The following is a 12,297-nucleotide window of genomic DNA, read 5'->3' as shown; positions in this document are numbered from 1 at the left end:
ACGCACATCTTTCTCGATCTCATCATCGTCCGTTTCGACCTCTCTCCAATCGATGGTAGACGCGGTGAATCAAACTTATGAAGAACAGTCACGTACATACCGCTTCGGATTCTGATGAAACAAAGAAACGGATCCGAGAGAAGGTTCAAGGATTTAGGTAATTATTCAGTGCGTTTCTGAATTGCGTTCATCTTCTTCCTCTACCTTTTCGTTGTTTCTTCTTGATTTTTACGTCTCTGACCCGGCGTTGCGATGATGAAGCTTTGCGATGTGTTGAACGTTATTGTTACGTTGAAATTGTGGCAAGTGTAATGTGTTTATCTGTGCTGATTATCTGTTGTCGTTGCAGTTGAAAGTGATGAAGATAAAGGTTCGGTGTTGATGCGATGAAGACGTTGTTGTAGGTTTGTTGAAGGTTAAGGTGATGAAGATTTTCTGGAGATTTTTCAAAGAAGGTAGTTGAAGATGAAGGTTGGAGAAGAGCAAGGTTACTGAATTGGAGAAGATGGATGGAGGACTTGAATCGATGAAGGTTCTTGGAGAAGGTTGAAGAATGTTCAGAATCGATCGAGGGAGAATAAAAGTCTGTTACGATTCAGTTATCCATTTTTTTTTCGATTTTTGCTGTTCTGAGTTTTTGTTATCTGTTGAAGATTGAATCCCTCCTTTTCTGTTGTTATATTTTTCTGGTTTTGTGGAACAAGTGCGGGGTTGTATTTGCGAAGGACCGGTTTTCTTCTACATGATTATGCGGGTGGATGTTGTAGATGAACCACGAGAACCGGTTGGGTTTATTTGTTAGCTACAAGTTACTACTGAGTTTTCTGATGCCAAAGTTAGTGAGTTCTCTTACCAATTCCCGCTTGAACCTCTTTCTTTTTCTCTGAATGGACCCCTTTTTCTTTTGAATCGGTTTATTTGCGGTTTTTATGATGCAGGGCTGAACCAAACTTGATTTAGAGGAGGTTCTGGATGTTAACGTGCAGCTCCCAGGGTGTAATGGTTTTGTAATAGGATCCTCTTGTAAAGATTTTTTTTGTATATTTATGATGTAATGGGCTTTGGACTTTAGGAATGGACATCTTGGAGAATTATATTTGTGATATTTTGATTTTGAATTTTGTAAAAATGTGCTTGTATGTTGAAATTGAACGTGAAATGAACAAACTTCCGGGAATGTAATATCTCTTTTTTTTAAGAAACGAGAGTTTCTCCTTTTCCTCCAACATATCTCAACCTTGAATATCTTGAATTCAACTGATAATTGCAACCACAATGATGAACTCCTAGCTTTAGTCTCAAATTACCTCACATCATAAGCAACAAGTCATAAACGACAGAGAGAACAAACAATTGTCTTGATCGCTACTTTATTTCTTTATGCCATGATTTGCATTTGAACTTCAATCCAACATAACAATAATGCCTTAAGGAATCCTTGAAGTAAAGAAGAGTTGAAACACTTAAGAACCTCTTAACATGAAATCCAATGAAACTCAGATAATAAACTCTTTATTATTTTTCTTTGATTTTTGAACGACGAAATAAACGCCATCCATAACTTATAGCACGGAGAAAGAGGGCAAATTTTGGGGTGCAACAGCTGCCCCTATTCAAACTTCTTTGAACTTGACGAGCGAGAAACGACAGTTTCGAACCGTTGAGGTGAAAGGAGATTGAATACCAGAATGAACTCGAAAATTTGCACTCTTGATCAATAGAAGATTCCATCTTGCAATAAGAAGGAATGTACCACCCCGCAGGCAGGGGGAAAAAACTTCAATTGACCTGGATAATAAATAAGCTCCAACTTGTAAAAAAGGAGGAACAGGCACCCACCGGCAGGGGAAACACTTCAAATGATCTGGTTATCAAGAGAAGGAACATCTCGAATGATCTGGGCATCAGACGTAGCAGATGTCTCCGAACTTGCATCGGGATAGATGTCTTAAGTCGATCTGGGAATCGAGGGAGATACATCGGTTGATCTGGACATCAACGGGTAATAGGTATCTCTGATCTGGGAATCATGATCTGGGAATCTGGGCAGACATCTCTTCTGATGCAATTAAATCATCAGGTAGATATTCCTACTAATCTGGGAATTAGCGGCTAGCTCCTTCGTAAGACCACGGGGATCCGGAGGCGGTTCCTTCAACTGAACTGGAAATTAGGATAGGAACAATATCTCTTCCGAACTGTGTACGCCGGGGAAACAATGCCTTTAAACTGATATGGACATGATGCCAGAAAATAAGTAGGACAATCTTCATCTGAATGAAAAAGTCAATCAGGCAAACATCTCCATCTGATCTGATGATATCAGTGGCTTGCTCCTTCGTAAGACCTTGGGAGATCCGGAGGCGGTTCCTTCAACTAATCTGAAACTGGATATTAGGATAGGAACAGATATCTCTTCCGAACTGTGTACGCCGGGTAAAGAAAGCGTCTTCAACTGATGGTTAGGCATCAGGACTGGGCAGGCGAGTTTCTTCTTCTGAACGAACTAAATCGTCAGGGAGTAGATATTTCCAACTGATCTGATGTATTAGAGGGCTTGCTCCTTCGGAAGATCTTGGGAGATCCGGAGGCGGTTCCTTCAACTGAGTTGGATATCAGGATAGGAACAAATATCTTCCACCGATCTGGGGGCATCGGGAATAGGAATGTCTTTGAACTGATCTGAGCTGCGTCAGAAAATAAGTAGAACAATCCTCTTCTGATTCAAAACATCAGGATAAGCGCCTATAATGACTAGGCGAATATTGCTCTCTAGGGAGCATTTGAATCTTCATAACTTTTCTGCAGAAAGAAACAGATATGATATGATTTATGCATGATGCATGTATGAATGTGTATGGAATAACGTTTCCGAGAAGGAAGACGCTACACGCTTAGAGAATGCAATGCGAATGATGCATGATTCGAATATTGCTTAGGGAAACAACGGATGAGCACTGAATTGCTGAAGAAGTCCTGGAGAGAGTATAGAACTCTGTGGGGAGGACAAGATGAGTGACTAGAAGTCACAAACTGCGAGTTGGCAAAGATGGATCAGAAATCTGCTGGAGACGATCAAATCTGGATGCCAGCTCTGTTTGGGGAATAAATCCTGCTTGGGGATACCCGGGCAACCTCATTGGAGAAGCAAGTTCTCAACACCCTGGGGATGTGAAGATAAGGGCAAGTCATGAAGACAACTCTGACGGGGAGTGACCACTTGCCGGTGTATGATGCATTCCGCTAGGGAAGTCCTTGAAGGGAATAGATCCTGCTGAGGATGCAAATGAATCTCTGTTGAGGAAAGAAGCTCAGTGGGGAAGATGAATACTTCTGCAAAGCGAGCGGCTGAGGAGATGAGAGATCCGCTGGGGATAAGGAACTTAGCATAAGAATCTTTTGTTAAGATCACTCCACTGGGGAATAAGATGACTCTCTTGGGGAAAACAGGTCAATCTGTTGGGGAGAGAAAGCCCTCTACTGGGGAAAATGAGGCATTCAGGCAAGGAACCTCATTAAGAGCTTGCTGGGGAATCGGATACCATTTTATCATGACTCAACTGGGGAGAAAGAATTCCGCCGGGAATAAGACTTCTGAAGCACGGGAATTGCATCGAAATATGCTTTACTAAGGATATGAGAATCTTGGAACAAAGAAAATCTCATCTGAATGTACTCAGCTGGGGAATGAGAATCTCTCACTCGGCTAGATCCGCCAATGTGTTGATATGATGCGCTCAAAAGGATGTACCCACAACGGGAAAATGCAAGAGCAAACAGATTGTCAGCCATCTTGGCTTTGAAACTTTCCATACAGGCAATGGATTCAATGAGCTGATAGGCAAGCCATGATTAGAACACCAAACAAGTATCGGCCAGAGCATCAAACAGGCATTAGTTCTTCAAGGGAACGCCACCAAGAAGTGGGGTTAATGGGTCAAGCAAGTGTTGACTTCAAAGGGACCAAACAGGCATTGGCTTTCATAGTGTTCTGCATATTCGTATTGATTTTAAAGATGCCAATCAAGTAATGGACTTTCAGTTTCTGACTGTTGAGGATGACGACCCTGACGGTTCTCAAGCTCATAACTTGTTTAGCTCACACCCGAACTTTAAACTGAACACCTCCTGATGAGGATAAAATGCCGATGCATAGTGTCTTGCCCCAGTATCATGAATTTTGGAACCATGCCCCTGATTGACCAGAGTTGTAGGTAGCTTCAAATGCATTTGGATGAATGCCCCTGATTGCTTAGCACTTAGAGAGATTCTTCGAATCTTGACCTGATTGCCTCAGATTGATTGAAAACTTACTCGATAGAGTAATCAAACGCTTTTGTGCCCCTGAGGGGATCAGACTTTGAAATATTCTTGCTTCAACTCAACGGAGTTCTGAAGACAACTTGTCCTTCGGGAGGAATAAACTTTTCATCTGAAGTTCATGATGGAAACTTTCTTGATGTTAAGCACTTGTTCATATGCAAAGAATGTTTATTATGAGAAATATAATTCTAATGCAAAGAGTATGTTTGTCTCGAAGTTTAAAGAAACTTTATGAAAGGATGTCGTAACATCGATTTTTTATGAAAGAAAGAAAAGATGGTGTGATACCAACTCAAGCGTTTAGCGGATCTCCTAGGAGTCAGCTTACCGTATTCTCGTGTATAAGCTGCTTTCGAATTAACCCATGCTTCAGTTAGGACTTTTAAGGGTTGTAACGTGGCCGGGTTCACGGTTTGAGAAAAAAGGATTTTTAGGCTCAAATTATTTGGTGCCCACCCCCTTCGTGATGTTCTCCAGTCCTAAGTTCAGTTAACTTGACATGAGCATTCGGCTTTCAAGAGGAGTTTGGAAATGACTGAGGAGTCAAAGAGGTCTTCTGGACACGGCCGTCACTTTACCTTTTGTTTTTGGTGTCTGATCACACGACTTTGTTCTTTTGATAAGGATTCTTATTTGTAATCCTTGTTTTTCGCTTTTGCTTTGTCTCTTTTTTTTTGTTTCCCTAACTTTTGCCTGGACAAATTCTTTTGAATTTTGAGTTGGATGTCCAGCGGGATGCCCTAACTTTTGCCTAAGTCACATGTTTTCAAGTTGTTGACTTAGCGGGCTCTTTTTCCTTTTTTCTTTTCTTTTTGATTGATTTTTTTTTGAACAAGTCGTGTGATCCTGAGTCTCTGATTTGTTGGAAGTGATTGTGACTGCTTGAGTCCTTGATTACTGAAGAACTACCATTGGGGTATCGCCATATCTTGACCTCCTGATGTGAGGGATAAACCACAATGGCTTTGATGTTGATCTCGACCTCCTGATGTGAGGGATAAAGCACAGCGGTTTGGACGTTGGTCTCGACCTCCTGATGTGAGGGATATATTTGATGTCTCGACCTCCTGAGGTGAGGGATAAATTTGATGTCTCGACCTCCTGAGGTGAGGGATTATCGTTGTGGATTTGGCTTTCCTCACTCTGTTGAAAGATAGCCATTGTTTTATCTTTAGATGTGTGCTCCTGATGAATTTTGAATGCTCGATCAGGTCAACTGAATACTACCCGCCCCTGGGTTGAATGTTAGGTTTTTTTTTATTTTGAGAAAAGAAACTCCTACTTCGAAGGCTCAGAGGGGTTAACAAGGGTTTCACTCCCTTATATCTCCAGTGTTTGGGAATTTGAAACAATGCATGTACATCATCAACAGGGTTTTACTCAAAAGCATACCATTTGAGGTTTTTAGTATTATGTTCATCATCCTCCCTTCGGAGTTATCATGCTTTATTAACAAGAGTTGAGTATAAAAAAAAACATAGAAAAACATATAAGAGCAAAAGCGAATAGATTTTTTCAAGACAAACATATCCAATGCATTATGATTATAGTTCAAAAACAAACAAGTTCTGCATACAAACAGTATTGAACAAAGCAAGAAAGCTTAAACATGAACATGCATGATGATTCAGCAGTTGCCAATGTTGAGGAGATCCTCTCCGTATGGACTTATTGCTTCAAAAGATCCGTTGAGTCAAAGGAGAACTTCAATTCTAGCCTTCAGGTGCAAATGTGATAGCCTTTGAGTCAATCAGGTTTTGAATCTTGTCTTTGAATGACTTACAGCCTTCAATCAGATAACCAAGTGCCTCTAGAGTGGAAAGCACACCCAGCACTACGTCAGAACACTTTAGATCACTTCCTAGAAGAAGAATTTGGCGAGGCCATATGAAAGTTGTAAGCGCTCAACTTTAGGGATTTAAGATGTGCCAGTGGTGCACAAACTCAAGATACAAGGCGTCTTGCTTATCCCTCGGTCGGGAGCCCCAAATATAGCGACTGGAGTTTGTAGAATTCTTTAGGGATTTGAGTTGCCAACGATGCGAACTCAAGAACACGGAGTCTTGTTTATCCCTCGGTCGGGAGCCCTAAATGTAGCTGCTGAAGCAGAGAACACCATCATGAATGGAGAAACATCGTATTTCTATTGGTGAACAACCATAACCTCTGCCGTCTAGCCATCAAAGTCGTTACTTGGAACACACAATGGTTGTTGGGAAGGAAGCCTCTGGAAGTATGGGTTTCAAGTGATTCTCACTAGTTACTCCTTGAGGAGAATAAACATTCTACTTGCAGCAGATGAAATGGGATTGACCAATAGAAACCATAAACTCAAACATCTATGTATAGAGCAAGTTCTGGACTCTTTGTACTTCAACACCTTGTAAGGCTTGACATTATGATCAGGTTCCCCCATAATGGAAAACACCAAGTATTGTCATCGAAATCAGGAGAGCTATCTGTGATGAGAAACACCCGAAGCATAAATCTTAACCAACTGAAATTCACGAATCTTAACCAACTGAGATTCCAACAAGCAGTGAAACAACTTGACATAAGGGCATGGGGATTACATCAACTTGCTTCTTACTCTTTCTGTCTCTCTGCTGACAAGCAAAGGTTGCTGAAAAGGAAACTCCATGAGGAGGAAGTGACTCTGGATATGAAACAGAACCTTGAGAATGAGAGGCGTCTATGTGAGCCACTTTGATTACGGTCTGGCAGAAAATTCTGGCGAAGTCACACGGAATTGGTAAGTGCTTTAGGGATTCGAGCAATGCAAATGGTGCAATACTCAAGATAGACAATGTCTTGCTTATCCCTCGTGCGGGAGCCCCAAGAAACTTCAAATACTTGCAAATACTAACATCATAACCAGGTGCCCCAAGATAGAACCCACACCTAGTGTCATCGTCATCAAGCAGAGAATTTGTAGACAACACCGTACGGAACTTAAACAGTTGCAAATAAAGCAAGCATGGAAGCAAATAGCAAATGAGCATAAGACACGTCTTCATAGATAACTCCAACCGAGCTTTCCTCTTGGTATAATCCCCACAAAGTTATTCCATGAATAATCTTTGATCCCACAATAAGAACAAATCAAGTTTTTGAGTCTGGTGAGAGTACCAAGTCTGAATAAGAGACCCTCGATCTTGAATACCTGTTATGCATGGAATGTATGAGATGCATGATATGAATGCAATGCCATGTTCATTCGATTTCCAAGGAATCCTCGTGTTTTGATTTTTGATAAGCAAGAGATGGAAAAGCTCGACACGAGACTTAAAGATATGATTCCTTGGAAATGGAAGGAACATGTATGCTAGTTATTTTTTGTACGTCATTTTTTGGAAAGTAAATATGCAATGATGCAAAGTGGTGGGAACCACAATACTGGATATATCTGATGATGCCGAGAAATCACACGGCACAAGTTCAAAGGTTCGGCACCAATTCGGAACTCCCCATAGATCACGGGACATAATCAATAGAAACAGAATTATAGTCACCATCACATGAACAAAACCACTCGAACAAGAACCAAAGTAACCCTCGAACAAGAACCACGGTAACCCTCGAACGAGGATAGCGGTAACCCACGAACGAGAACAGCGGTAACCCACGAACAAGAACAGCGGTAACCCACGAACAAGATCCGAAGTCACCATCAATGTACCTGTTAAGCAATGATTGATTCCCGCCCCACTCACGGGTAAATCTAGGCCAAGGTAGGTCAAAAAGCCAACAGAGGATCGAATGTAGGCGCTATCATACGATATTGCCTCATTCCACCAAGCTCTGCCCGTGGATACGTGATCAGATCAATCAGGCATACGCCTTCTGTCCGTCACGGCCACTCTAGTCCTAGTTCCTATGGTATCACTCATAGCCTGGGTATTGGGCCTTTTACCTCTTGAAACACCCACCCACAGATAGAAATCCAGACAGTCCAGAATATGATGCAGAAAAGTAAAAGCGCACATAGAATGCAATGCAAACAGATAATATGCAAAGCAGTAAAAACACCCAAAGATAAACACACAAGCGCTAGGATCGACTCGCTAAGTCCGGACCCGCAATAGGTCGAGACGTCCCCAGCAGAGTCGCCAGCTGTCGCTACCGCGAAAATTAACAGAGTCGCCACTAACATATTTATCCTGAAAAGGAAGGGAATGCCAGCAAACCACAAAACAAAACAACGGTCTCACGACCAGAGAAAAAGGGTAAGGGAGTCGGTTACGTGAGGGGAAGGTGTTAGCACCCCTCGCGCCCATCGTACTCGATGGTATCCACGCTTATGTCTAAACCTATGGGTGTGTAAGCAAAATGCGCTAATCTGGACTAAAATGAATGCAGAATGTAGGGAAAAGAAAGGATTATGCTCGCACGGGCCCTACCCCGCTGCCTACGTATCTGTTTTGCAGAATCAGAGCTACCGTAGCTCGGCTAACTAATTTCTGTTTGTTTTGTATTTTTTAGGTGAACAGGTTACATTCACACTCCGCTGCTCGACCTTTGGAGACTTATGCTTGGGAATGGAGCGGAAATAACAAGCTCTTAAGAAAAGAAAATCAAAGAGTGTGGTTTGTGTTTTAAAGAATGCATGAGGAAGACCTAAGCTAAGGGGGAAAGCTTGCTACCTAATGTTATCATACAAAGGGTATCAGTCTAAACTAAACTAATCAACCTACGGGGAAAAAAGGGAAGCACACAATAAGCACACAAACGAGCATCCGCTCGTAAAGCAAACAAAACCAACGGTACTGACCGAATGGTAGAAAAGCGGTCCCGCCATAGCCAAGGGGAGCAGCTCAACCCAAGTCAACCAAGCATTAGACCTCGTGAAAATGATCGGGCCATAGACAAGAGGGCGGACCCCTCTCAGCAACCAAGCCGTCACGGATCGTAAAGGAAAATGGTGCGTGCGTACACCGAGCATCAACGTCGAGCGACGCGAGCTATAGGAAAGGCGGGGGTCCGGCTACATGAACCCTTTTCCTGACATACTCGATAACAAGATCTTGTGCAGGTTCAGAAGCGAGCAACGCGTAGCGTGCGCTTACTGAACAGACTCGATGAGACTAGGCGGGGGTTGATTGCTAACCCTTTCCGCATGCCTTCCATGAGGACTTAACGGAGTGCCATATAGGACTTATTACACCGTGACTCCCTGCCGCAAAGCACAAATGTAAACACACCAACAAAAACAGAGCCTCTTTCGAGGACTTGGCCAGATGCATGTCTAAGTCCTACTTCTCATGTTAAAGGATGATGCGAGAAAGCGATAAAGTGCAAGAGAACTAAAATGAAACGGGAGACAATACCGAACGGATAGCAAATCCGCAATGAGCTAGCAAGCGTAAGCAGAGAAGAAACTTCACGTAATCTAACATCCATCAAAGCCAGGAGTCCAGCATAAGCGTCAAAGCGATGCGGTGTGAAAATAAATCACAACCGCTATGTAGTGCGTATCAAACACAACCACATAAGCAACCTGCAAGAGAAACACAATCCAGACAATACAGGAATATACATCTCAATGAATGAGAGATCAGGTGACTCGCACTGGAAATAGGTTCGTGTCCCACAAATAAAGTGGAACACGACGCAAATCAATCGCACCGGAAGCGAACTCGTATCCCACAAGTAAAGTGGAACACGAAGCAAGTCGAATCGCAATCAAAGGCTCTCTCGAAGTACCTCGCACATCTCAACACCCAAATCAGTAATAACAAGGAGGCATGCACCCGCCATAGAAAATAATAGAAATTAAATTCTAAGTAAATTCTAAAACAAAATCTAAAAAGAGAAAATTGTTTTTATGGCGTTTTATCAAAGAATAAGAACAAAACTATGTAAAAAAGCAATTAAATTCTAACAAGAAAAATACATGTTTTTGATTATCTTTTTTATCATCTAAAACAAATATAGAAAACAAAATTATTTCTAACAAGAAAAAAACATGTTTTTATTCATATTTATCATGCAAAAATCTAATAAAAAAAATCAATTATTTTTATACATTTTCTTACCTAAAAGAAATAAGAAACAAACTAGTGAAAACGATTAAATCTAATATGAAAAAAATGCACACGGGGGGGTTAATGCTGAAAAACCATGGTGCAGTCAATAAATGGGGCGCAGGGCCCAACCAGAGTTAGTCCAAATGTGTTTTTGTACAGATTTTTGAATTAGCACCAAACACATGGGATGCATTGGGCTCAAAGGGAGGTGTAGCATGCATTAATTAATTTCGTGTGGCCCAGCAGAGGTTGTTTTTGTTACATTCTAGCTTCAATAAAAAAAACTAAGGTGCGTGGGCCTCCAATGGGGGTATACATATGAATCTTGCTGAAGGCCCAAGAGTATTGTTCAGATTCTCAGATTTTGTTCTCATCTTTTATCTAGATTAAACTTTAATCTCATTCAATTTTATTATTAAGTCTAATCAACATCCATTAATCAAATTAATACAGACAAAGAGGAAATTAGGGCAAAATCAAATGTGGATAATGACCTGAATCGGACCTCTCTCCCTCACGAGTACAAACGGCGCGGTGAAGTTCTTCTCCGATCAACCCTCGGAGCACCCCGTGAACAAGAACGAAAGAAACAGATCTCATCTCTCCGGCCAAGCTCTCTTCTCACGAACGCACATCTTTCTCGATCTCATCATCGTCCGTTTCGACCTCTCTCCAATCGACGGTAGACGCGGTGAATCAAACTTATGAAGAACAGTCACGTACATACCGCTTCGGATTCTGATGAAACAAAGAAACGGATCCGAGAGAAGGTTCAAGGATTTAGGTAATTATTCAATGCGTTTCTGAATTGCGTTCTTCTTCTTCCTCTACCTTTTCGTTGTTTCTTCTTGATTTTTACGTCTCTGACCCGGCGTTGCGATGATGAAGCTTTGCGATGTGTTGAACGTTATTGTTACGTTGAAATTGTGGCAAGTGTAATGTGTTTATCTGTGCTGATTATCTGTTGTCGTTGCAGTTGAAAGTGATGAAGATAAAGGTTCGGTGTTGATGCGATGAAGACGTTGTTGTAGGTTTGTTGAAGGTTAAGGTGATGAAGATTTTCTGGAGATTTTTCAAAGAAGGTAGTTGAAGATGAAGGTTGGAGAAGAGCAAGGTTACTGAATTGGAGAAGATGGATGGAGGACTTGAATCGATGAAGGTTCTTGGAGAAGGTTGAAGAATGTTCAGAATCGATCGAGGGAGAATAAAAGTCTGTTACGATTCAGTTATCCATTTTTTTTTCGATTTTTGCTGTTCTGAGTTTTTGTTATCTGTTGAAGATTGAATCCCTCCTTTTCTGTTGTTATATTTTTCTGGTTTTGTGGAACAAGTGCGGGGTTGTATTTGCGAAGGACCGGTTTTCTTCTACATGATTATGCGGGTGGATGTTGTAGATGAACCACGAGAACCGGTTGGGTTTATTTGTTAGCTACAAGTTACTACTGAGTTTTCTGATGCCAAAGTTAGTGAGTTCTCTTACCAATTCCCGCTTGAACCTCTTTCTTTTTCTCTGAATGGACCCCTTTTTCTTTTGAATCGGTTTATTTGCGGTTTTTATGATGCAGGGCTGAACCAAACTTGATTTAGAGGAGGTTCTGGATGTTAACGTGCAGCTCCCAGGGTGTAATGGTTTTGTAATAGGATCCTCTTGTAAAGATTTTTTTTGTATATTTATGATGTAATGGGCTTTGGACTTTAGGAATGGACATCTTGGAGAATTATATTTGTGATATTTTGATTTTGAATTTTGTAAAAATGTGCTTGTATGTTGAAATTGAACGTGAAATGAACAAACTTCCGGGAATGTAATATCTCTTTTTTTTAAGAAACGAGAGTTTCTCCTTTTCCTCCAACATATCTCAACCTTGAATATCTTGAATTCAACTGATAATTGCAACCACAATGATGAACTCCTAGCTTTAGTCTCAAATTACCTCACATCATAAGC

At 41.3% G+C, this 12,297-nt stretch overlaps 2 long non-coding RNA genes across 2 annotated transcripts; both read left to right on the top strand.

Moving 5' to 3' along the window:
* The first annotated feature begins 426 nt into the window (after positions 1-426).
* On the top strand, positions 427-1,177 carry LOC131624577 (uncharacterized). Its single transcript, XR_009290624.1, has 2 exons — positions 427-583; positions 705-1,177. It is a non-coding gene; the product is annotated as an uncharacterized LOC131624577 (long non-coding RNA).
* Positions 1,178-11,402: 10,225 nt separating this feature from the next.
* LOC131624576 (uncharacterized) lies at positions 11,403-12,153 on the top strand. Its single transcript, XR_009290623.1, has 2 exons — positions 11,403-11,559; positions 11,681-12,153. It is a non-coding gene; the product is annotated as an uncharacterized LOC131624576 (long non-coding RNA).
* The last annotated feature ends 144 nt before the right edge of the window (positions 12,154-12,297 follow it).

This window comes from Vicia villosa, unplaced genomic scaffold, assembly GCF_029867415.1.
Source record: "Vicia villosa cultivar HV-30 ecotype Madison, WI unplaced genomic scaffold, Vvil1.0 ctg.000141F_1_1_1, whole genome shotgun sequence".
NCBI classification, from domain to species: Eukaryota; Viridiplantae; Streptophyta; class Magnoliopsida; order Fabales; family Fabaceae; genus Vicia; species Vicia villosa.
The sequence above is the reverse complement of the archived record's forward strand: the minus strand, read 5'-3'. Positions and strand labels throughout refer to the sequence as shown.